The sequence below is a fragment of the Zalophus californianus genome, chromosome 8, assembly GCF_009762305.2.
Source record: "Zalophus californianus isolate mZalCal1 chromosome 8, mZalCal1.pri.v2, whole genome shotgun sequence".
Taxonomy (NCBI): domain Eukaryota; kingdom Metazoa; phylum Chordata; class Mammalia; order Carnivora; family Otariidae; genus Zalophus; species Zalophus californianus.
The window spans coordinates 127410077-127428580 of NC_045602.1; the positions used below are offsets into that span (position 1 = coordinate 127410077).

General features: G+C 48.6%; 1 long non-coding RNA gene across 1 annotated transcript; it reads right to left on the reverse strand.

Annotated features, from left to right (window-relative positions):
• Positions 1-4199: 4199 nt before the first annotated feature.
• On the reverse strand, positions 4200-7027 carry LOC113937733. The gene is made up of 3 exons (XR_003524693.2): positions 6870-7027; positions 5202-6103; positions 4200-4407 (listed from the first exon to the last, which is right to left on the reverse strand). It is a non-coding gene; the product is annotated as an uncharacterized LOC113937733 (long non-coding RNA).
• Between the last annotated feature and the right edge of the window lie 11477 nt (positions 7028-18504).

Genomic DNA, 18504 nt, shown 5'->3' on the forward strand with positions numbered 1-18504 from the left:
CTGGGGAAGCCCTGGCCCGGGGGTGGGGACATTCGGAAGGAGTCTGCTCACTGCCCTGATGGGGGAGGGGCGGGTAGCGCCTTGGGCAGGTCACTTCCTCTCCCGGGGCCTCAGTGCTCCCCCCTGTGGAATGGGAGGAGGAGAGTTAGTTTCTGTTACCCCCTTGGTAGGGAGAATAACGGCTCTCCCACCAGATGTCTGTGTCTTAATCCTTGGAACGGAATATGCTAGGTTACACGGCAGAGGGAAATTCAAGTTGCGGATGGAATTAAGTTGCTAATCAGTGGACCCTAAAAGAGGGAGACGCTTCTGGGTTATGGGGGCGGGCGCGGTGTCATCATCCCAAGGGTCCCTATAAGTAGACGCAGGAGACGGAAGAGGGAGAGCCAGAGGAATGGAAGCTGGAGGAGAACTCCGCCCGAGAGTGCTGACTTTGGAGAAAAGAGGCCACCAGACTGCCTTGGAAGGTGGAAAAGTTGAGGGAACCGAGTCTCCCTTAGCGTAGCCCCGCCCACAGTTCCGTTTCAGACCTTCCAGACCCATTTTGGACCCAGGACACCGAAGCCAGTCCTTGCAGAGCGCATACCACACACCAGGCAGTTTGAGGAGCTTTTCATGCATTACTCACTGCATCTCTCGAGAAACCTGAAAGGCAGGGATCGTTATTGCCGCCACCATTTGACCAGCGAGCAAACAGAGGCCCAGAGGAAAAGCCCGGGGTTCCAGCCCTTTGGGTCCCCGGCCCGCCCCCACTCTCTGCGCACAGGGTGGCATTTCCTCGGTCTGATGTACAGCGTTGTGCACACGCGGCATCCAGTTAGGGTGGGCTACAAGTCCCACTTTGCCTGGAATCGTTGTTAATGCTCAGCGAGGATCTAGTTTGGGGGATAAATCCCACGGTCAGCGTGGGGTGTCAAGCCCTCCCTCCCAGTGGAGGTGGATGAGTAGTTGTGCCAGCCAGGTTCAGGGAGTGCGCACAGAAGCCTGGAATTCTGTGACTTGCCTTTGAGCCGTGGTTCTAGGACCATTTTGTTCTCTGACCCTGGGGACACAAGAGTCCACATGATCAGCCCCAAGCCCCGAGCGAACATTTTCCTCTGTCTTCATTTTCACAGCTCTTCTCCCTCACACACGGGCTTCTTTGAGGGTCCCAAACACAGCCAGGCACACATCTGGCTCAGGGTCTTTGCCCTTAGCCCCATAGTCACCCCATTTCCTCCAAGAGCTCTGCGCTCAAATGTCCACTTCTCAGAGAAGCCTTCCTGAGCACTTCGTTTAACATTGCAGATTATTCCTCCCCAAACATAACTCCTTTGTTTCCTTCATTGTGCTTCAGAAATCCCAGTACAATCTGACCTAGGATATATGTTACCTATTTATTCTGTTGATTGTCTGCCCCACTGCAAAGTAAGCTCTGGAGGGCCAGGAGTTTGCCCTTTCCAAAGAACTACTGTATCCCTCGTCCCAGCAACAGCAACTGCCAGGTAGTAGGCACTCAGTGAATGAATGAACGAGGGAAGGCAAGAAGATATCTTGGCCTAAGTTCATAGACTTGAGAAACAAATGAATTTGAGAGATTCGGAAGAAAATTTCTCATTTTTGTTTCACATTCAGTTAACTTTTCCTTTGTACTTTCTGCATTTATTGTCCTGTTTACAGATTCTCCCAATATTATGTAAACATTCACTTATTTCTTCCAAGACTCAAGTTTTCTACATTTAATTTATCCATGCATCTGGAATGTATTTTGATGTACATAATGAGATATGGATCGGATTTAATATTTTTATCTAGATCATTAGGCACTTTCAAAATGGTCTGAATATCATTTGTGGAATAATCTTCCTCCAAATAATGGAAATGCGAACTTTGTCACATTGAGAATTCTTACATCGATGCCAGTCTTTTCCGGAATTTCTATTGGGTTCTGCTGTTCTGTTCCCAATCAGCCCCACATTTCAGTTATTACAATTCGATGTGTGAGAGTACCTGGTAGGGCTAATACCATAAATTCTTTTTTTTTTTTTTTAATTTATGACTTAATTTTCCAAATTCACTTTAGACCATTTTTCTCATGATACCTTTGTGGAGCTTCATATTTTATAGATTGAAAAAAGAGGCAGTAAATATTTAGTCAATATTAATTCTATCTAGGAATATGTTATGTATGTTATTGTTTCTTTTCATAGTTTTATTCATATGGATCCCAAGACTTGTTATAACATCTAAGTCATGTGCCATATGCCATTGTTATGGAAAATTGGACTTTTTTTCTCATTTGGGTTTAACTGCCTATTCTTTTTTTTTTAAAGATTTTATTTATATATTTGAGAGAGAGAGCTTGAGAGAGAGCAGAGAGCACAAGCTGCGGGGGAGGGGGAGAGGGAGAGGCAGACCCTCCGCTGAGCAGGGAGCCTGATGAGGGACTCAATCCCAGGACCCCGCGATCATGACCTGAGTTGAAGGCAGACCCTTAATTGACTGAGCCATCCAGTCAGCCACCCTTAACTGCCTATTCATTAACGTGTGCATCTGGATTTTGTTCCATCAATCCTTTTTGTTATTCCCGTATCAACACCAAATTGGTAGAACAAGTTCCTCCTAAATTCTCTAGTGGTTCTGATTTCCTGCTGTAGAACACTGGAGATAGTTGGGGTCTTGCTGGTTGGTGCCTCATGTTTCATGGCTTGAAGAACTGGAGACATCTGACGTCTCCCTCCAGAGGGAGGTCCAGGGCAGTGATAGTCTGCGTATAGGTCTTCATCCTCATAAGGGTCAGCTGTTTTTATCAGTCTGCAGTTCCCAGGCTGCAGTCCACCTGGACCGTTGTAGAGTCACAGAGAAGACAGGATCTCGGAGATAGATTCTTCCATCCGTGTTTCTGTAGACAAGCCAGAGGCTCAAGAGTGGTTCGCTCAAGGTCACACAGTAGACCCAGGTCTAGGAAGATTAGGGAGGATCTCTTCTTTTCTTGAGACTACCCATATCTCTCCCTGCAAGATCTTCTCCAGACGAAGGCATTAATATCTCCTCCATCAGGGCCGACACTCCCCTGAGCTCCCAACAGGTGTACTTGGCAGCCCAGACACACAGATACAACCTGTCCAAATTGAGACTCTAATACCTCCCCTTCCGTCTGTATCTTCTCTGCTCTTCTGCATCTCCATCAGTGGCCAGGCCAGCCTTCTGGTCGCTCAGGACCCAAACTTGAGAGTCATCTTTACCTCCTTCCTTTCTCTCCTAAGTCATGTCCCGTCCATCAGGAGGCTGGGTGGGCTTGATCTTTGGAAGATATCCCTAGTCCAACCGTTTCCCGTCACCTCCACCGCTGCCCCCACCCCCGTCCAAACCACCGGATCTCACACCTGGTTTCATCAACGGCCTCCTCATTGCCTCTCATCTCCTGCCCCCACCCTTCCCTCCTCTCCCCATCACAGCAGTCCGAGCATCGTGCGAGTCCCCTGTTCAAAACCCTTCATTGATTTCTCATCTCATTCAGAATGAAAAGGGAGAAGAAAGCAGTGGAACGAGAACTAGCTCTGGTGTCAGCTTCATCCTTCTCTGTAGAAAAATGGGCAACTTTCTCCTGTGTTAAATGGTTAGAGTGGCTATTTTAAGAGGTCAAGGGGTCGGCGGTCTACGGGTCCCCCCAACTCTCCTGCATTCCCTTCCTGACTCACCATCTAGACCTGTCCTTCCTGATCCACCCTCCTGGGGCCCCTGCCTGAGGGTCTGCTCCTCCTTATCCTCATCGCCTTACCTCCTTCCTCAATGGACCCATCATGCCTCATGCGCTCTTCTGCTGATGACCAGGTTCCCAGAGATGGCAACAGCGCTGGGAGCCTCCTTTTCAGGTTCTAACCTCTGCCCCAACCTCCAGATCTTGATATTCTCTGTCAACTTAAACCCAGAAGATTCAACCAAATTTACCATCTTCCTACCCGCCCCCAATCCACTTCTCCTTTAGACTCCCCTGCTTCTGTTCAGCCATCAGGTCAGCCACCCAGGCTCAAAGACATTTGAGTCATTTTTGGCTCTCCCAGGTGGGAGACTCTAATAGTTAGGGTGCTTGGGGCCATAGCTGACAGCAACTCCAACAAACAATGATGCGTGAAAAATAAGTGTATTTAGCAAAAGATTGAGGAGGGCATCTTCAGGCATCACATAGTCTACTTGCGCTGAGAACAAGGAATTAAAACGGCAGTTCAGGGAGCATCTTTTTTGCACCTGTCCTTTTTATAAGGATACAGACCTTTCCTAGGAGCTCCATCACACATTCTCTCAGGTCTCCTTGGCCAGAATGAGGCCACAGGGCAGCCCTTTCTTCAGGGGGCATCTGAAAGTATCGGGCATGGTGCTTGGGAGAGTCAAGATTGGTTTTGACCAACCGTTGCTCTTCCATTGTTCCTAGAAAATAATCAGGGATTTGTTAGCAAGAAAGGTGGGGATGGCTGTTGGGTTAGGGGACATCGGTGCCTGCCACACCATCTTCTTCCACCCCCAACATCCTATCCCATTTTCTTCCCTCAAATGCCTCTGTCATCTTTGTTTCATGCCCATTGTCAGCGCCTTGATTTACATGGAGCTGACTCTCACCTCAATCATAATATTTGTCTCTAAAAAGACACACCACCTCTGGTCAATCTTTTCTCTCCCAGAAAACTGACACCGCATCCCTCAGGTACAATTCTAACTCTATCACTCCAGCACCCAATGTCTTCGGTGGCTTGTTCTTATCTACCAAGTTAGATATAAACCTTCTCACGCTGATAGCCAAGGCCTTCCACAATATGACCTTTGACAAAGTAAAATCTGTCCTGTTTGCAGCTAGACTCAGGAGGGGAACCGAGAAAGAGATAAACAACCCTCCCGGCAACTGGCAGTTAGGTCACCATGCTCCCAAATCAGCAGGAACAATGCTCACGGAATACGATATATTCAGAAAAGGCCATACCATGGCCATGTGTGAAACTAGGCAGAAATAGGACACAGAAATGACTGCACATACCCCTCTTCTGCTAACAGGAGCGATGGCCGCCTCTTTACCACTGATCACTCTAGCCCTGCTTTAATCTTCCTGCCTCCAAGCTAAAAAATATTTGAGTTACCCAGCCACCAAAGTATCGCACCTTGTGACCCTGCCTCCTTAATACCCCAGCAGAAGCCCAAGCCCTCCAGAAGCACTTCTCCATCCCTCTTACCGAAATGCTCCAGGCCTGTGGTGGAGGATCTCCTCTGTTGCAGCAAGCTAAACAAATGGAACCATGACTGACTGCAGCTAAAGTCCCAGTGGTCTTTGGTTGGTGGGATGAACATCATGGCCCAACCTTCTCACGTTATCTCCTGCGGTTCTCCAAGACCTCCTTTATAATTCAGAACTTTTTTTTTTTCCAGTTTCGGACATAATTCTGACCAAGCCTCCTGGATCTAGCTGCCATTTTTCAAGAAATATGGAGGATGGAGGGAATGTGTGGATGACGCTGACTGACCATAAATAAGGAATTACCAGAATCCAGATGGTGAGAAACTCTACCGGTCCCATGGCCCAGGACTGCAACAGAGGAATTCTCAGGAAAAGAGGCACAGAAGGATATCCTGTGGACTTTAAAGACCTACCAAGATCTATGGAATCAGTCACATTAGCCACAGGGTCTGAGGAGACACCTCGGCTGGCGACGCTGCGGAGATGGACCGCGAGGTGTTCACTGTGAGTCAGAGGGGTGGCCGCTCTGGAGTGGGGAGCGGGGCTGTAGACTGGCGTGCGGCCACAGACAGACTTCTGGCAAAGTGCTAGTTCTTGACTTGGTCCAGGATATAAGGATGTTCGTTTATACTATTTCACGAAGCTATGCATTTTTATGTGTTTTTTTGGTAACCGAGTTTCATTTTAAAATGAAAAGGTTAAAAAACATGTAGCCTTGAGACAGGTCGGTTTCTACAGACGAGGATGGAAGCAAGGAGCCCAGTTAGGGGCTGTCACAGCAAACCAGGAGAGGTGACGAAGGGGACCTGAATCAAGGTGATAGCATGGAGGTGGGGGCTGCGGTCGGACGCTGGACATTTGGCAGGAACCCACAAGTCTCACTGCCACGTTGGGCTGAGCCTGAGTGAAAGAGGAGAAGCGAAGTTAGGCCATTTCTCTGCCACAACCGCATATCCAGGGGAACATGGCGGCCAACCACAGGTGCGTGCGGGGGGATGGGATGCAGGTGTCACAGAAGTGCTAAAGAAGCTGTCTCTGCCGGCCGGTGGGTGAGACCCACAGGAAGGGGTGTCTTGTCCTTTGGAAGGAAACATGCCTAGCACCGAAGCTCCTGGTCAGAATGAGACAGACAGATGTAGGCTATTGCTGGAAGCAGCATAGCCCAGAGATGTTTCATGACCCCGGGGAATTAGAAAAGGGCAAAGGCTTTCAACCTAACTTGTCACATTTCTGTTGTCCTAGGGAGTGTGGCCTCGAGACCACCCCCTCCCCCTGTGCCCGGCACACACATCTATCCTTCTCACTTCTGAAATTCACGTTAAACAAGGTGTCCCTTTTGTTGGAGCTCATTATCCATTTGTTAAATCAGATAATCTATCTGGTCTCCTTAAAAATGTCACATTCATAAAATAAGGGAGTGAAGCACTTAAATAATTTAAGGGAAAAGAGGGTCAATAGCCAACCCTTTTACATTAGTTTTAGAACAAGCCACACCTAGATTTGCAAAATAGCAACGTGCAGATATGTGTCTGACGAAAAACTGCTTTTTGGCAGATAGAATCCTATTTTCCCACTGACTTTTGTTACGATTTCTGACATGTGTAAGTTATCTCCTGCTCCCCACTAGCTCTAGGGTTTCCCAGGCCTGCCCCCCGATATGTCGTACCATTTTTAAGTCAACATTTCCATGGGCCGGGGGAGCTGTTAGAGTCTAGGCCCCTGAGCAGGCGTCCTGGTGTCCTGCTTATAGAACAGTCGTCCATTTTGAGCCAGTTGCTTGGCAGGAAGGCTGCCTGCATTTTTAAATGGGTTCCCCCATCTTGGGTATGGGAAATTTGCCGCCAGCTGTGCTAGGAGTGAATTATGATGTCAGTATTCCAGAATTCCTAATGAATTCTCCTCAGCAAAAAAAAATGCTGTTACTCCACCTCCCCCAAGTCACATTTCTGGTTGATTAATGAGGAAAGGCACAGAAGAATCTATGGCTTTGGGGGAATGAGGAAGAGTGAAATCATTTCTGCTTTAAGAAATCACTGTGCCCCAATTATTTTATTTGTTAAGAAAAAATGATTTCATCTTCCATTTATTTATCTCCTGTACATCTAGATTCAGAACCTTCCCTCAAAAGAACAGATTTGGATCTATACCCCTCCCTCTGCCTTGATCCCTGCTGACTTGCCCCAAGATAGGAAATCCAGCCGTGCCCCGTAGGGGGCAGTTGTCTTAGCTAATTGGGACCTAGTTTATTTATTTATTTGTTTGTTTGTTTGTTTTTAAGATCTTTTAAAAAAAATTTATTTGACAGAGAGAAACTCAACGAGAGAGGGAACACAAGCAGGAGGAGTGGGAGAGGGAGAAGCAGGCTTCCTGCCGAGCACGGAGCCCGACGCGGGGCTCGATCCCAGGACCCTGGGATCATGACCCGAGCTCAAGGCAGACGCTTAACGACTGAGCCACCCAGGCGCCCCAATTGGGACCTAGTTTAAATCCCATGTAGTTTACATGAAATACATCTGCAACCCTCCGATAAAAGTCATTGCCTCCTGTCTGCAAAGAGGCAGCCCCAAATGAAAACCGTGATTGGCTGAGCCCAGCCTGACCCCTTCATGGCCCTTCGCAGCATGGGTGCCAGGCCTCCCACCAGCTGGGCCATCCTGCTGATCCTTGGGGGAAAGTCACTTGGCACAAGTATCCTGCTCAGTATTGATGCCTTTTGTGGGGTTGCTTAGGCTAATTAAAAGTCACGCTGTGCATGACTTTAATTAGGATTCGCATCAGGCCAGGAAAAGCTTTCAAAGGGAGAAGAAACCACACACTGAACATTCAGAGGGTGGGGGCAGCAGAAAGGGAGGGAAGGAGGACAGTTTATTTATAAGCTTTCCTGCCACATGAGCACTGCGAGGCCAGCACACACGTGTCCCCCTCCTGAAGGGCAGAGTTGCTGGAACTCGCGAGTCCGATTTGGCCTGTTTGGTTCAGGTCCCCAACAGCTGGGGTTTCTGAACTTTTTTTCTCATTGAGCAGAGGCTGACACACTCCATCAAAGATGAGGAAGGGTCAGGGTTTCAGGTTGCAGCCCACCGTTGACTTTTAGGGTGGTCCCTCCAACCCTGCCCCCCACCCCTCCGTGAAGTTCAGCCTCTAGACTCACAGGGGACCTGGGGTCGGGTAAGCACAGGAAACAGAACCACTGCTGTCTGGTGAGACTGGTGCTACTTCCAACCAGCTTTGACTGCCCACGGTCAAGCGAGTCATCGCGTGTCAAGTGCTCAATACAGAACCCGTAACACAGCTGTTAGGAATACCTCCATTTTGCATGCTGCTTCTCTTATGCTTTCAGCTGTTGTGATATCAGAGACTGGATTCATCTCAGGTTTGTATTCCGACGGTCTAGAAAATGACCGGCTCTTGGTTGTGGCTGCACAAAATGTTTGCTGCTTTCCTCAGGAGGAAATGGGACTCAGTCGGAGCCTGCTCTGAACGGGAAGATATGTGTATCAGTGGGAAGGCCCTTGGTTGCAATTACAGAGCACCCAACAAACTCCGTCTCAGGCAGAGACAAGACAATATCTTGTCTCATGTATCAAGCTAGCTGGAGCCCTGAGATCCTCGGGCTGGTGTGGTAGTGTTGTGACATCACCATGGACTCAGGGTCTTCCCACACTTTTGCCCCACTTTCCTCAGCATATTAGCTCTTCATCCTCATGCCTACATCCTCATGGTCACAAGATGGCTGCCAAGATGCAGATCTTCCATTCCTAGGTGGGAGAAAGATTTTGTCATGAGCTTTGTCTATTTTTTTTTCAGGGTGGGCAGTCCCCAACCTTTTCTTTTATCTCATTAACCAGAACAGATTCACATACCACCTCCTGAGCCAATCACTGGCAAAGTGGAAAAGGATGTACCATGATGGTTATAGCACAGGTTGATCCTCTGGGATTGAAGGTGGGTTAGCTTCCCTGAGATCGTGAGATCACTATCTCCTACCTCAACACAAAGTCAGGGGTATATGTTTGCAGGAAAGAAAAGAAAGGTGATGGCTGTTGGCTAGACAACCAAGAGTGTCTGTATTACTGTTACTGTTGCTAGAAGATTTGGCTAACTTGATGGAAACTTGACCTTTATTATCAGCTCTACTATAATGAAGTGGATGATCACCACACTGGGAGTTACGGAAGACCTGGGGAATAGTCCTGGCCCTCCTGGTAAGTAGGTTCTCTGTTGGCAGTAGGACATGGGTGTCTTCTTCTTTTCCATTTAACATCATTAGCTCCATGTGCCTCATGAACACAAAGTGGCTGCTGATGTGCCTGCAGCTGCATCTGTGTCCTTCACATAGTAACATCTGGTTATGTCTCCTTGGTCACCTGCTTAGCCATTGAAAACCGGGGAGGCTTTTCAAAAGCATGCTATTTAGATTTAAATATCAGAATACTCAGCTAAAAGAGTTGAAAGTAGCCACCCTAGAGTGCAGGAAAATTGGGGCAAAGGGAATGAGAAAATGCCTTTTCTGTAACAAACCTTACAGAACTGTTTGGTTAATCTGTGTGCGCATACCTTTGCTTAAATAAATAGAAAAAAGTAAGATTGGAGTCGGCTGTGATGTGGTTCTGCATTCCAACCGTGACCTTACCCGGAGTGGCGGAGGGGGGGGGGGGGGCGGGGGAAGGGCAGTAACTGACCCAGGTCCCACAGCCACCTGACTCCCACCTCTCCTTCCTCCAGTCTGGTCGCTGCTTCTCAGCTGGAGCATAAAGCAAGAGAAGCGATTTCATCTAATCACCTGGGTCATTTTCTCAAAAATTGGTTTCTTTTTAACTGTTTTTCATGAAGAACAAAAAAGAGCATAAGAGGCAGCTAAATTGCCATCCCTGCTGGCTCTCGCTCTATTGAGAGGCTGGCCTGGAAGGGCAAAGGCCTTCGGGGCAAGCTTCAATTTTCAATCCATCTGGAGAGACAGCGGCCTCAATGCTTCTTTATGAAATGAAATGGCAACTTTGGGGGAGGCAAATAAATCGGAGAGAAATGCTTTTGACACATGCCAGAGAGCAGATGCTAACCCGAGGGAGAGGCCCAGGATCAACTTCTATTAATTCCTGTGCTTCAAATTCTTTGAAAGGTGTTTAAGCTCAACTCTGGAAAGCAGGAGTTGACTCAGAGGACTGGCATTTGAGCCCAACTTGGGTCCTACCTTGCTGTGTGGCCAAGGAAAATCACTCAACCTTTCTGGGCTTTATTTCTGCGTATGTCAAATGAGGTGGAATGATTTCTACTTTGAATGCTCAAAAAGACAACAGGAAAAAGCAAATAAAGTTATAGTAATTGTTCCTGATTGTAAATTATTTTATGGGATATCTAAGACATTTTCTTGGGCTTTCTGTCTCACACTCAGTTGTGACGGTCTTATAAACGAGGCTAATCTGCTATTACACGCCGTTGTTATAGGGGGTAGACATGCATGAGAATGACAACCACATGATTTGGGATGGCAGCTACCTTTGCAAGGAGGGAAGGGCATGCGGGGAGGGGGGTACATGGAGGACTTAGACTCTCTCCTGATGTCTGGGAGGTAGAGGCATGGATACTCATTATAGTATTTTGTATACATTTTGTAAGTCTAAACCAGAGTTTCTCAACCTCAGCATTCTTAACACTTTGGACTGAGCAACCCTACTGTGTAAGGAGCCCTGGTCCTGTGTCTTGTAAGATATTTAGCAGCATCCCTGTCCTCCCCCCCACCCCCCACGAGATGCCAGTAGCATCCTTCCCTCCAGAGGGTGACAGCCCAAAAATATGTCTCCAGACATCGCCGAATGTCCCCTATGGGCAAAATTGTCCTCAGTGGAGTCACTCGTCTAGAAAAAAGAGGACATATGTCTCAGAAATATTAGATGACTTCCCCGAAGTCACACGGTTGGTAAATGAGAGACAGGTCGAGCTTCCAGCTCTCTTCAATCCTGGCCCACCAGATGCTCTTCAAAATCAGTGTCCCTTGAACAGATATTTTTAGTGTTAGGATAGCAGTGGAGTTGCACCAGACGTAAATACAGCTGGATACCCTTGACAGAAAATAAAACATGGGAAGATTAGCTTTAGTCTTACAACAAATATAAGAATAAACGCAATGCTAATAATTAAAAACCGACTACGGAGGAGATGCATGCATGTAAATAACCCAGCCGGCCACGCCCCTGCACGGAGCCCCGCCCACTAGGAAGTGGAGACCTAGGCGGGTCTCAAGTTGCCAAGGGCTACTCAGGACGGAGTTCATCTACCCAAGTTGAGATCCATTCTGGGGTTTGAATCAGACTCAGTCTTTCCTACACTTGATACTCCCTTTGTTCAGTAATTTTAGAACCTGAGCCGAGCTCAGCTTTGGGTGCTACCGCATTGTTTTCCGTAGAGGAGGGCGTGCCATCCCCAGGCTCCACCGCAGAGCTGGGTGATGGCTAGTTGGTTGGAACCCACAGACCCTGACGGTCCTGATGCTTACAAGGAAATGAAAGGCCTGCGGAGGCCAATAAACTGTAAGCAAGCACCTCACCGCTTGCAAGATGTAATTCAAATTTCCAGAAGCTGATGGATGATGACCTGGACGCACAGGGCACTGTGCAACTGGAAGGTTTTGTGACAGGGCGGGTCATCAAGTGTTGGGGACGTTCTGATGCACAGTGTGGTGCGGGGCAGGCCTGGCAGTCGGACTCTCAGAACTCTGATGCCTCCTCCAGCCCAATCCTTTCCCTGTGTTCATTAGGTACGAAAATACTTCCAGTCCAGAATGAGGCTCAGCCTTTCAGCGGGCTCTGACTACTTTTTTACATTGGTGTTTGCTAAATGCACCCCAGATACAAACCAGCTCGAGGAGAGCACGGTGTGGCCACACACTGTACTGCCTCTAAGTCACCGGCAAATTCAGCTGCCCTCGAGGAGGGAGATGAAGCACGGAGGACTCCGTGTGAGTGGGGGTGCTTTAGGGATGCAGGGGCACTGGATACTGTGATGTCTGAACGGGCCAGGGAAGCTCAGAAATCCTATAGAAAGCTTCCTTGATGTTCTGGAGTAGTCGGTGATTCAAGAGCATCGGCCAAACAATGGTTGGGAGGACAGGGGCTTGAGCCAGGCTGCCTGAGCGTGATTCGCAGCAACCTCACCAGCTGTGCCACCTTGGGTAGGTTACTTAACCTCTCTGTTCCTTAGTTTTATTGTTTGTAAAATGGAATTATCATGAGGCTGTATATTAAGCTCACCCATATACAATGGCTGCTCTCCATAGGAAATTGTCGGTAACTGGCAATTTCATATAATACTCCAATAAGGTTGTGCTAGGGATTGAGTTAATAATTGAAAAGTACTAAGAACAGTGCCTGGCACCTAGTAAGTTCTAGAAAAATGTCAGTATCACTATTTATAAAGCTTTAAGGAAATATATAACATCTTTTCCATGTGTTTGTGTGTCTTGCTTCCCACCATGTTACTACTAACTTAAGAAATAAACTCGGTGGGTCAGAATTTTTCTGAATGGGATTGGAATAGGGTGGAAGACAATAGAACAGGAAGGGAACTAACAGATGGTTTTACATATCGTAAGGTAAATCTTGCTTTACGAGTCTTGTCAATTCTGTCGTGTATGCGTACGCCCACGTGTGTGTCTCTGCACACGCATGTGGTGCGGGTCATGATGAAAAATACATTTCATGCTATGTGTCAGGGAAGGAAGAAAGTTTTAAAGTCACTGGATTAAACCATATGGACTGGATGTCATGAGTTCTTTCAGAGACTTTTTTTTTTTAAGACTGTATTTATTTATTTGCCAGAGAGAGAAAGTGCATGAGCAGGAGTGGCAGAGAGAGAGGGAGAAGCAGGCTCCCCTCTGAGCAAGGAGCCTGATGCGGGACTCGATCCCGGGACCCTGGGATCATGATCTGAGCCGAAGGCAGACGCTTAACCGACTGAGCCACCCAGGCATCCCCAGAGGTTCTTTTAAGAGACACTCTGACTGTGCCGCTCTCTGACTTAACGTCTTGGCTGAGTTCCTGGGCCGCTCTGGAAGGTGGGGAGGCCCCTCGTGCCACTTCACAGGGCTGTGGCAAGACGATGAACAGACAGAGGCAGGTAGAGACTTGTGGCACATGATAAAGAGCCAGCTAGCGGCCAGTTGTTGCTGTTTGTTTGTTATTTACCACAGTTTATCACCATGGCAACCGACTTTGCCTAAGATGGCACTCCATGGCCAAAGGGAGAAATTGATTTGTCCCTGATTTTAGGAAAAGTTCACGAGGCAGGACATTCTCGGATAAAATAGCCTAGAAACATTAAAAACCAAATCCTCATGTAAACAATTACACGGCACCAACCGACTATGCTGTGGAAAGATGGCCTCACCATGGAGAGAAGTCAATCCAGGAAGGCTTCCTGAAGGAGGGCGTTCTTGTCTTGTCTCAAAGAGATTCATGGGTGGGATCAGAGGAGAGCTGGGCCAGGGACACCCAGAGAGAAAAAAGGATCAGGGAAGATGCAGCAAGTTGTAATCGGCAAGCCTCACATAATGATGTGATCAAGAGATGGACCCGTCTCCTGGCAAGGGGCCATCAGCACTCGTCAACACCCTCCAGTGTCCACGGGCAAGAGACAAATCAGCAATCACAGGTGCACACAGTTGAGGACATATTATGATCATGTCAGGGCCGGGCATCTGCCTGAGCGTTACAAATGTTTATGAATATTAATAACCATTTGTTCCCAAAGGACCACAAATCAGTTAATTAGGGCCCTGTCAACCTGTTTATATTATCTATAAATGAAAACCCATCAGCAGCCAAACATGAAATTAAGCGGGCTGTGTGTGGGCTGCACCGTTTCTGGATAAATTACACAGCCAGCTCCCCCCCCCCGCCCGAGCCTCCATCCTTGGCAAGGAGGTGGGTATTTCTCTTTCCTGCCCTTGTTTTATTCAAGTCAGTGGTTATGGGAGGCACATGATAGATGGTGCTTCATGCGTCGCTTTGCTGTGTGTGGGGAGGAGGTGATTTAAGACCATCAGTAAATTAGCTGCAATCCGGAGTCTTGGAAGAGAGGAAGAATACCCATAAATCAATGTTCCATAGACAGGTAATCAGACCCCCAATCCAGGCGCTGATCACCACAGGCCCAGGTCCATCCGTCTCCTTCCTGGAGTGATGGGACAAGGGTGGGGGCCCTGAGTCACAAGCCTCAAGAAGTCAGAGACAGAGAGAGACAGAGACAGAGAGACAGTGACAGAGACTGAAGCAGAGAGAGGGAGAGATTCATTCAACCACCCGCAAGTGCGGGGCCCTGTGCTCAGCGCCCAGAGACAGACAGACAGGGCAGTGAAGAAAACAGACCAAAGAGAGGGCAGCAGTGACAGAAGCAGAGACAGATCCAGATCTGCAGCACGCGGTGATCTTGTAGAGGTGAGAAACCCAATCTCCCGCCTCATCACACAGGTGATTCCTTCCTGAAAGCCTCCTTGTGAGGCAAACTCTTGTAATATTTTTTCCTTTGGGCAAAAAAGAATGTGATTTCCTGATCCCACTTATGCTAAAACAATACCAGATTCGGTGAAGTCGCATTAAAACAGGCCCAATTGCTTGAAGAGTCAGGATGGAAGACAATCTAACAAGCTAGGACTCGTTGTGAAAATCCACTGTCTCGTTGGTGGAATCGTAGAGAACCGAGCTCACATGCACAGTCTCCCAGGTTCATCCCCCAGCTCTGCCACTCATGGGCTGTGTGACCTGTGCCACCGTACTTAAGCCCTCTGTGCCTCAGTTTCCTCATCTGTAACGTGAGGGTAATAAGAGGTCCGACCTCTTGGGAAGTTAGAGGCATTACTATATGTGAAGGGCCACATACGGGCTCTCTCGGCACTGGCCTGCCTGAGGGGAAGCAGGCATGAGCCACAGACTAGAGGTTGGCTCGCACTCGCTCACAAGCTGGCTGTGCAAACTTTGAAGTTTACTTAACCTCTCTGTTCTTCCATCCTCCCTCTTTCTGCTTCTGGTGGGTGGAAAGTAGATCTAATGAGCCATGTTTGGCCACGAGGATGAGGACCATGCATTTACATTTAGGCTGGCTTCCTCGGTTCATTCTGCACTCCCACCAAAGTACAAGGTGTCCACAGGGTTGTGCTCCCCTTGGAGACTCTGGGGGAGATTCCTTCCCTGCTCTTCCTGGCCTTCCTTAGTCTGTGGCTCTCCAATCTCGGCCTCCGTCTTCACACTGCCTTCTCCCCCATGCCTCTTCTCCTGGCCTTACACGGATCTAGGACCCACCTGGTGAATCCAGTATGATCTCCTCTTGAGATCCTTCCCTTCCTTACATCTGCAAAGACCCCTTTTCCAAATGAGGTCCCGTTCACAGGTACCGGAAGTTCAGGGTTGGACAGAGCTTCTTGGGGGTCACAATTCAACCCACTGCACCACTCAAGATGACGACAAGAATGGCATGAAGCCAAACGGACATAGAAGCAACACGGCGACAGCTCTCCGGTGCATGGCTCTCCCTGCATGCCAGGGGCAGTGGGAGCTGGCAGTCTGTCCGTCTGCAGGGTCTGAGCTCTGACCCCAGGGCCAGGCTCTCCGCTCGCCCTATCTTCCAGGCAGAGGGCAAGGGCTCCAGCTTTATGCGGCAATTCCCAATGACCAGATTTGGTGACTTACTTGTTAAAAACCACATGAAACACATCCGCGATCTGTAGACCTGCGGTGGGCCCACCACCTCCAGGGTACAGGAAAGGGTCATTAATGCTGACCTGGGGCGTCGGGAGCCCTGCAGCCCGGGCCGCCCACCTCTTGGCAGAGCCCATGGGTCTGTCCTTGCTGTCCTCCAAGACAGTTAACTCTGGAGTCCTGCTCTCAGCCGGCCCTAAAGGAGCTGTCAGCGGGAGGTGACAGCGACCGTAATTCTGTTTTTATTATTATAGAGCGCCAGTCATTTCTGGCTGAGTGGTGCTGAGTGACGGGTGTGATGTAGGAATCTTATGGAGGGATTAGGGAGGCGAAGCATTTTCCTCCGAGGCCTATCCTGGCCACAAACAAGTTTCTGTGGAGGATGCTGATAAAAAGCAAATTATTTTATTCTGTTCACAATCAATTCCAACTCCAGACTGCAGAGTCCTGCAAGAAAGAGGTATTAACACTTATCGTGTGGAGCTGAATTCTTCAAGGAATAGTAATCCTTAAACAGATGGAGGAGAAGTCGTCTTTAAAGCATTAAAATCCAGTGGTGTGGCTCATTCTTCTTCTTAATGAGCCACGCACCACCTTGATGTATTTGGTGTGAGAAATGAATTCAGACCGCATTTCATTGACAAGGAAAGGGTTACCCCCAGGGGCACTTGTACTAAGGGGAGGAATTTTTGCAGTAGGGTCCTGGGTCCGTGTCATGGGCGCTGGGTCTTCCTGACTATCAGAGTCTATTCCTCCATCTGGTGATGGCACCACATTCTCTTTTGTGGGACCACCCCTCTCCCATGCTCAACCTGTGTGGTTGGAGTGGGGCTGTCTCCATCCCTGACTCAGGTCTGGCCCATCCATTGTCCAGCTTCGGTCCCCAGCAGGGTGTGGTCGCGTGACCCGAGTTGGTTGGTCCAATCAGAGTCGAACCTGGGATCATTGCTGCCACAACTGGAAAAGAGGTGTCTTTCACTACAGCCGTTGCTGTGAGGGCAGAATCAAGGCACGGGGTGCTGCTCATCATCGTTGCAGCCAGTCGGGAATCAAGCCAACCAGGAGGAAAGCAGGACTGAGAGATGAAGAGAAACAGATCCATGTTTCCATATCCAGGTTACTTAAACCCTGGATCCAGCCATACCTGAAGCTGCAGCACCTCAAGCTTTAATTTACGTAAGCTAATATACTCCTTTCATTTCAGTCTATTTGATTTGGGGTTCTGTCACTTGCAGTGAGAAGAATCCTGACAAAATGTCTCCTCAAAAGATGCCACTGCCTGCAGGGCACTGGTCTAGTCCAGAGCTTCCATCAAAGGTGACACACAGAGAAAATGCCCCTCCCTTTGCTTGGTCAGACACACACCCGGGCTGGGCCCCTCAGAGTGTTTACCCATCTTCTCTTAAGTCCCTGTTCCAAACTCAGAGAGCATGAATCCATTCCTGATTAATCCCTCCTGTGTGCAAATGAACTCCATCTCCCCTGCATTGGCCCCAAAGTCCTCCTGTTGACTGCTTCTGACCTAACCCATCCAACTCAGAAAGGTCCTTTGTCCAAAATCACACGACTGACAAACTGTTGCTCAGCACGGGCCTCGGCACATAGTTAGTGTTCCGGAAATATTTGCTAGGCAAAACGAATCACCAGAAAGATGAGAATCATGCCTCTAGTCTTGATACTCTGCTGGGTCACATCCCCAGAGTCGTCGTGCTCCTAAAATATCTTAAATGCTGGTACCAAGAATGGACCATGCCGCAAATTCTACTTTTCCCTTATCAGCTATCGCTTATAGAAAACAGATTCTCATGTCCTCATCTAAGAGGCTTTAATGTAGGGTTTAAGGTCTATTTTTCTCCAGGCTAATTTTCTTCGCTGACTTGCCTGCTTCCCAGCGAGGCTTGCCCAGGCCACCCCCCCTCCCCGCCACCCTCGTCCCCCTGCCCTGCTTTATTTTCCCCACAGTGCTTGCCACCAACTGGTACAATGATTCCCTTCAGATGTATTCAGTTTATCGTCAGCCCCAAGAGAACAGACCTTTTGTTTGCGGTTCAGTTCCTAGAAGACCTTCTGGCCCAGAGCAGATGCGCCATGAAAGTTTGTTGAGTGAATCAATGAATGAATGAAACTTATTTGCTGCCTTAGATGATCTCTGCTTTTTTTTTTTTTCCTTATTCCCATGCCATGCTAACAAGAATTGGCCGCCTGCTCCTTTCTGTCTCGAAGCCTACCCCCATTGTCTCTCTTCTGCCAGAGTAACAGATCCAGTCCCTGGTGCTGAGGCGATAACCATCCTCAGCTCCTATGAGCTGGTTAGTTTTGTTGCCGGAAGCAGCCTGCAGAGAAGGATGCTTGGTGTCCAGCAGCTGATGCCAGGCCTTCTGCTGGTTACTATGGAAACACTGCCGGCACCTCCCCCATCAGAGCTGCGTGTCATGGCAGGTGACATGGAAGCCTCTCGGTGATCTCGTTAGCTCCTCTAACCAGTAGCCCCTGCATGTTTCCTGCTCGCGCCTCTCTGGCCCACTTTTCCCCTGAGCTCTGGAGATGAGAGCTAGGGTCGTTTCAAGTCCTTGGGCCTATGGTATTTTGCAGTCAGTGTGACATAAACAAAAA